Source organism: Pollicipes pollicipes, unplaced genomic scaffold (genome assembly GCF_011947565.3).
Source record: "Pollicipes pollicipes isolate AB1234 unplaced genomic scaffold, Ppol_2.1 Scaffold_3216;HRSCAF=3773_pilon_pilon_pilon, whole genome shotgun sequence".
Taxonomy (NCBI): domain Eukaryota; kingdom Metazoa; phylum Arthropoda; class Thecostraca; order Pollicipedomorpha; family Pollicipedidae; genus Pollicipes; species Pollicipes pollicipes.
In genome coordinates, this window is record NW_023596251.1 from 3412048 (window position 1) to 3419044 (window position 6997).

The following is a 6997-nucleotide window of genomic DNA, read 5'->3' on the forward strand; positions in this document are numbered from 1 at the left end:
CCATTGATCCTCGTCTTGCCAGCAATCCAATTTAACTCCAGTGGGTGACATTGCATTTCAAAGTTTAGATAAAAACTGGGCAGGAGCATGTTTTGATGGTAGAAAGCATGCCAAAGACTTTCGAAATTCAGGCTTGAAATATGACAGTTAAAAAAATAGCTTTATGGCAACACTATAGTGTCCGCTTACCCAGGTAGTCACCTACATTGCTGAGTTTAACACCTCCTTCAGATTAAGCATGCTGCTTCAAGTGATCCATTTCCAGCTGCCTGCCAGAGTAAAAGTTGTGGCATCCTTACAGATTAATTTTGACCCTCCCTGACATCTATTTTATAGAATGAGCATACTGCTCTCTACAACCTGGGATCGAAGGTAACTTTCTCACCTAGCGGTTAGCTGCTTTAGGTGAGCTAGGTGCTCTGCATCTAGTGCATTAGTTAGATGCTTATTGATGTGTCCTATCTATTCTACTCCCACTTGCAATAGCACGTGCCCAACTTGGACGCCAACAATTTATTTATTCCAGTGATTGTCCTGTGGCAATTTTGAATGTCCAACTTTATGCAAGAAAACAAGAAACTAACGCGGGTGAACATGCCATTCAAGACCGTCCATTGATACCTCAAATTAAAAATTGATATGATTTGGAATAGCTTTTGCTACCATTAGAGCCCTTGGCAAGTGGAAATAGGCACATGAGATGTCGAAGCGCCAGCTGTCATGATAGGTGGCGGTTGGGGGCGACATGCACCTAACCCTCGCAGCACATTTTTTAAATATGGGAGGCTACCTGATCTGTATCTGAGACACTCACGGCACATAAGTTGTTTCACACATTGACTAAAACGCTGCGTCATGTAATAAAGTATTTTTAATACCTCTCATAGTGTGCTGGATTAAACAACAGACACGAAGAGGCGTATCATTGTCGATATGAATGGATTTTTACAGTGCAAATGTTACTGACGATGCTGCATGATGATTGCTTAAACTTGAAAAACGTGCAAATTTGTTTTGTGTACGATAAAAAAGTTTATCTGGTAACATCTGGACTTTTAGGGGTGGGTTCAAAAACGGCGCAATCGTTTCATTCCTCTGGATAAACGAGGAGGCGCCACAGGCACCTATCATTGGCCAGTCGCACGCAATGAATATAACTTTGACGCAGCCGGCAATCTAGCAGGAAATGCTGGTCACAGTTAAGATTGTTACGGTAATTCGCGTATCCGAGAACCCGTGCCGGGTGCACACACGAATAATCATATATGAGCTGAGATGAATGAGAAGCCATACTAAGCAAGTGTCGTCCTGCTATCGTCAGCTGGGCGCCGCCAAAGCTGTCGAGTGGCATGTGTAGATGTGTTTTACCCCTAATCTGGATTCCGAAAATGTCGAGTGTTGTGCCCACGCCCTTAGGTTGTTGTAATCAGAAGCGATTTTGGCCCCTGCGATGTGGTGATACTTCAGAACTATTGGCCAAACAAATTGTGATATAATTCATATTAAAACGGGCCTTGTTGTGATGCTTGGGCAGAATTTCATTCCCAACTGGCAAACAAGTGTTGTTAAGGACCCACTGGCGTACGACAGCCCATACATGTTTTGTTCCGAGGGAATGTAGGAAACGAAAAATTGAAACGGAATGTTCCACATTTATATGGGGCTTTGAACTGAAATGGCCATATTAAAGACCATTCGGTGCTGTTTACAACCCTGCCCTTCTTCAGACCTAAGCCCTCTATTTTCCGAGCTACACGCCCTTGAAAATGGGGAAAGGGGAGAAATTGGGGAGAAAATTTCCACGTCACCTTGGCATTCATGACGTCATAACGTCATTCAAACCCTGCCATTACATGAGCCATGCGGTGATCAAGACCAGAAAAAAAAAACAGTTGTCGAGGAGATCATATCTGGCGCACATGAGCGTGATTTCCAGATATAACGACCGTCAACTGGCTCCCAATCAATGTTGTGCAAGGCACGATGACGTAACCTAGGTATGACGTATTGAGAAGCATATCTATTAAAGATGGAACTGTGCGGCCTAGAACAGTGTTTTTATTCTAAAAAGTGTACCAATGGTTATAAGTGAGCTTGTTTCATCATATCTGATGCTTGTTTCAATATCCTCAAACGTGAACCATTCTCTTTAAGACGCTCCTACAAGCCACAGTTGGCGTATTTTTTTCAAAAATCCCTTCATGCGGCAGCGGGCTTATTTGTTATTTTTCTGCGAAGTCAGGCCGGGTCAGTTTGGATGGAGAAATCTGGGAAAAATGGATTGGTAGGCGGACTGGATCTAGACTAGCCGGACTAGATCGGACTGGATCCTGGAAGTTTAATCCGAGAAGTGTTCTAGAGGTGGCGAGATCACGGATAACGCAGCAAGTGCCGCTTATCGTGGGCGTAGGTCTAAAAAATCCATCAATTCCATCAGACGACGAATCAAATCATACTACGAAACTACTCACAAGGAAAAATGCCGATGCACAATAGCAAGAACAGCAAGAACAGGTCGACCACAAACATGACACGTCGTCACGCTCCTTCTGTCCGGACTCAGGTACTACTCAAGGACTGCAGCAGAAGTGTTTCAGGAAGCGGATGGGTGTCTCCAGGTGGTGAAATGTAGAGTTTAGGCTCCTCACCGAGGTTGTAGAGAAGAAGCGCACTCAACACCTCCAACCATCCAGAGTAGGAAATGTACAAACTTACAGGAGAAAGAGACCGTCACACTAAAGCCCTCCGACAAACACAGCCTCCTGGTGCTCAAAGACAAAGACTACTTCAGTCCAGAGCATCTGCCCAATACCAAACCTTGCCGAAATCTAATCAAATTTTTTTTTCCACCTGTGGGGGGTGGGGGGGGGGGCAAGGTATCATTTTCAGGCATTTGCAATCTGTAAGGAAACATTCCTTTTCATGACGCTGTTGACGCGGCGGTGGGTTGACTCGAGACGAACTTAACAAATGTTAACTTCTTTAGCGCTTCAGTCAGTGACATGCGTAGCCTCCCAACCCACGTTCGGACCAACAATTACGTACGTTTAAACACTCAAAGACATTTTCGGAACTGCCATGGCTTATTGGGTAGCTTCGTCTGTGAATATTATATTCGCCCATGTGTTTGAGACGGGATACATGTCGGATCTGAAGTTAGTGCCCGATTTATACGTCCGCTGTATTGATTACATTTTTGGAGCATGGACACATGTTCTGGACAAGCTAACCGATTTCCTCGGTATCATAAGTTTCTATAATCCTGCTATCCGCCTGATCATGAAATACAACTATGGAACAGGGCATATAACGTTCCTTGATACTTCGGTCATTGCAAAGCCCTTGCGAGAGCACACGCCTGAGCTTTTCATCAAGTCAGTGACAGCTCTCATTATCAAGCGTGGTAAAAGTGTACTTTTTGTCGCCAGGCAAACTTGTGGAGGAAAAACTGTCGCTAGGAGCGTAATGCGATGTCATCTGACAAAACGTTAAGTCCACGCCCAGTAGCGTCATGAAGAATCGTCCTATCGCCGAAAGTCTCTTTCATCTCTGCGATTTTCAATATCATGCGTACAACCGAAACGTTCAATCATATACCGTCCTTCAACTGTCAGAAAAGTTCTGCTGCCAGGAAAGCAGGTGTACCTGCCTTAGACCAAGAAGAGAGCCCAATCACAGCAGAAGTTTCCTTCCAGTGGCGGGGCTTGCCGGAGACTCACGTTTAAACTCGATAACGCGGCTGGATTTGCTTTCCTCGACTGCAAAAACAAAACAAAACAAGAAACAACGAAGGGCCTCGGTAGCCAGGGCCGTAGAATGCATATAAGATTTACAACTAGTGGCAAGCAGCACTGGGAATGACGGCATGTATGCTGTCCAAATAGATGAAACTGCATGCTGTTGTACTCAATTAAACAAGTGATACGCCTCTCTATGTTCTTGCCTCTCTATGTTCCATGCCACTACACGGCGTAGTTTCGTAAATGTGAATATGCAAAGTTGATGTAGTTTAGTCGTCAGGAAACTTTGATCTTATACTTGGTCTAGTGGGGTCAATTAAGAACAGAAGGGTTCTTACCAATCACGACATCTTGTCAAAGACAGTTCACTGTTGGTTTTTTTGCGAGGCTTTACCTTTCTTAGTTTGCAAACGTCAGGGAATCACCTCCCGCTCACCAATCCGTATTGTGGAAACCGGCGAATCAGGGTAAGGATGGAAATTGTTGGCGCCATTCGTTTTTATTTCATTTACGCTGGTGTAAAAATTTGCATTTCAAATCACGAAAAAGTCATCTGCTACACTAGAATGACACATTTCCTTACCAGTATCCAAACACTGTTAGGCATTCTATCAGCAAGTCAAAATTTCCCTTTGAATGCAAGTAGCATTCACATCTAAGGTTATCTGTGATCCTTACCATGCATAATGCAGAGGTATCAATCCAAATTAATGTCTGCGGTACTACCCAGTATCTATGTTGGGTTGGGTCCCTTTGATGTTGATTCCCCCAACCAATATTTCCAGCTGGAAAAATACAAAAAAAGATTTGAGTAAAAACCTAGCTATAACACAAACCCATCTTCTCTGGCCTTTATCTATGGACCATGATCTCTGGGCTGCTACCTTTCCCTAATAATGCATACAAATTTGACACTCCTGTGAGTATGCCACCACCACACAGACTATATTGCTTTCCACTATCAATGTAGGCTACACATAAGGTAGGCTGTCTGCCTTCACAACCTATGCTCAATGTATACAGCGATTATGCTGATTGTTTCATCAGGGCGATTTTACAATTCAATCTTAGTAAAAGCACAAATGAATCATACCATATTTGCATCCATGCGGTGCCATGCTCACAAGTACAAAGGAAATATGCATATGAATGAGCACGGCAGAGTTAATAACTTCCGGAGCTTTCCTGTTGCAATTGGGATGCTACCATCAGGAAATAGCCAACATTGTCTTCAGAGACAACCAAATGCCAACCTTCCACTGACCTCATAGGACAGTTGGACTACAATGCCATAAGACCTCCTGCTATTTGAAGCACACCTCTTGGTGAAAAGGGAGATGGCAATGAAACCTGTGCCCCCTCCTCGTTGTCTGCATTTCCTACACCCCGCCCCCCCCCCCCCCCCACTCCTCACTTCATTACTCTCCCATGACCTACATCCTTAACTGTCATATAAATTTTCGGCAACCGCGATTCATGTTAGCATAAGGTTGGACTGTGAACAATTGTTTAAATGGTATAAAAAAACATTGATGAAATAACTGCATTTCAACCAGAGGTATGGGTTTTGAAGGCAGGCTTAGCGCAATGAAAAAGGATGCGATGTTCCCCCATTTGTTGTCTTGGAAAGGTGGATAATCACAGGTCAATTTGTACCTTCGTCTGATCATCCCGCCAACTTACCCTGAACTGTCAATGCCTCTCGTTGACGACAGAATGCCGAATCCCGGCACCGCCGGGGAAATAAGGAAGGCCAAAAATTAAACCCAAGGCAGGTACGCATAACACTGCAATGAGAATGCCACTTGCAAAGTTGCAGTGCATTGAAAGTCCCCGCCTACCCCATATCTGTCGCATTGCAACGATTGAAACATGCCCTTGCGGCCAGATGAATCCCCATATCTAGATTTGTTTCAGTATTTTGCACTGTCTAGTAAGGTCGGCTGCCGAAAACAGTGAATCGGCCGGCCGGCCAGGCTATAGGGAATGCAGTGATTTGTCGCCGACCTGTCACCAAGTCGGCCGACCAACTAAACATTATAAAACATTTGTTGTCACTGTGTTGGAATGAGACGTAGAAAAGATACCATGGTGCGGTAGAGTATGGTAAAGAGCGTTTGCGGAGGTTTTGCCGGTGTTGTGTGGCAAAATGTAACACCAGGGTGGCAAAGGATTTATGTATGGAGACCTCATGCTAAACTTTGCATAGTTGGCTGCATTATTTCGTATTGGCTGTTAACAAAATGTGCTTTCCAAAAACATTTTTGGCACCAAGCTACGCAAAAACACATGCATTTTTCGCCGAACTTATCCACCAATTCGACAAGTTTTGCCACCCCTGCCCATTATCTTTCACTTTAACTCGGCCCAACCCGTGAGCACGAAAATAGCAGTCTTTCATCCACAGACGGCACGTGCAGGTCGGCTGTGTCGACTATTGACCGCAGCCATGGACGCGCGATGAATGTATGTAACAAAAAAGGCTATCGGGGGCACTAAGTCAACCGCGCCACCAATCACCTGCACACATTCCCCTAGAAATACCCCATGACCCCAACGTACCCACTTGGTGAACATGCACCTGCCACAGGTCAATGAAATTGTAATTAAGTAGGTAATTAAAATAAGCAGGACATCTGAAGCACCCATCAGGATGGTTTGGGTAAGCGGGCCATCCTAAAGCAGACTTCTGCCGGTCAGCTTCATCAAGACTGTGCTGCCCACCAGACCATCAGTGCTGCCATATCTGTCGGTGCTGTTTGCCTGGTAAATACGAAACGGAAGGTGGATTCGAGTTGCAGCAGGCGAGGGGAAGAGGCCAGCCCGGTATCGGTTCAATGAACATCTTGGAGAGGTCACCTTTCCACCACCACCATTCCTGACTTCACGAGTTCTCCCTGAACTCAGGCCGGCTTGCCTTAAATCTCCGGGTGTGCTTCAGCCAATTACCGCACGAAACACGGTTAAGGTTATCAGCATCAACAGCCAAAACAAACTTTCTTCAAGTCATTTCAACTCTCAATCGTTGAAGGTTTTTGAATTAGGTCTATGGAAACATTGTGTGACACCAATTTGCAATTTGTATATGGGCCAGACTCGTGTGAGATAAACATTGGAACCCGTTAGCATCTCATTAACATTGCACATATGTAAACACGATTCGCGCCGTGAATTATTCACGCTACCCCCAGTTAGGCTAATGGGCCGTTGTTTATGGCCTCTGTCTGGCTGCCAGCAGTTTGTGCAGAAAAGAAGTC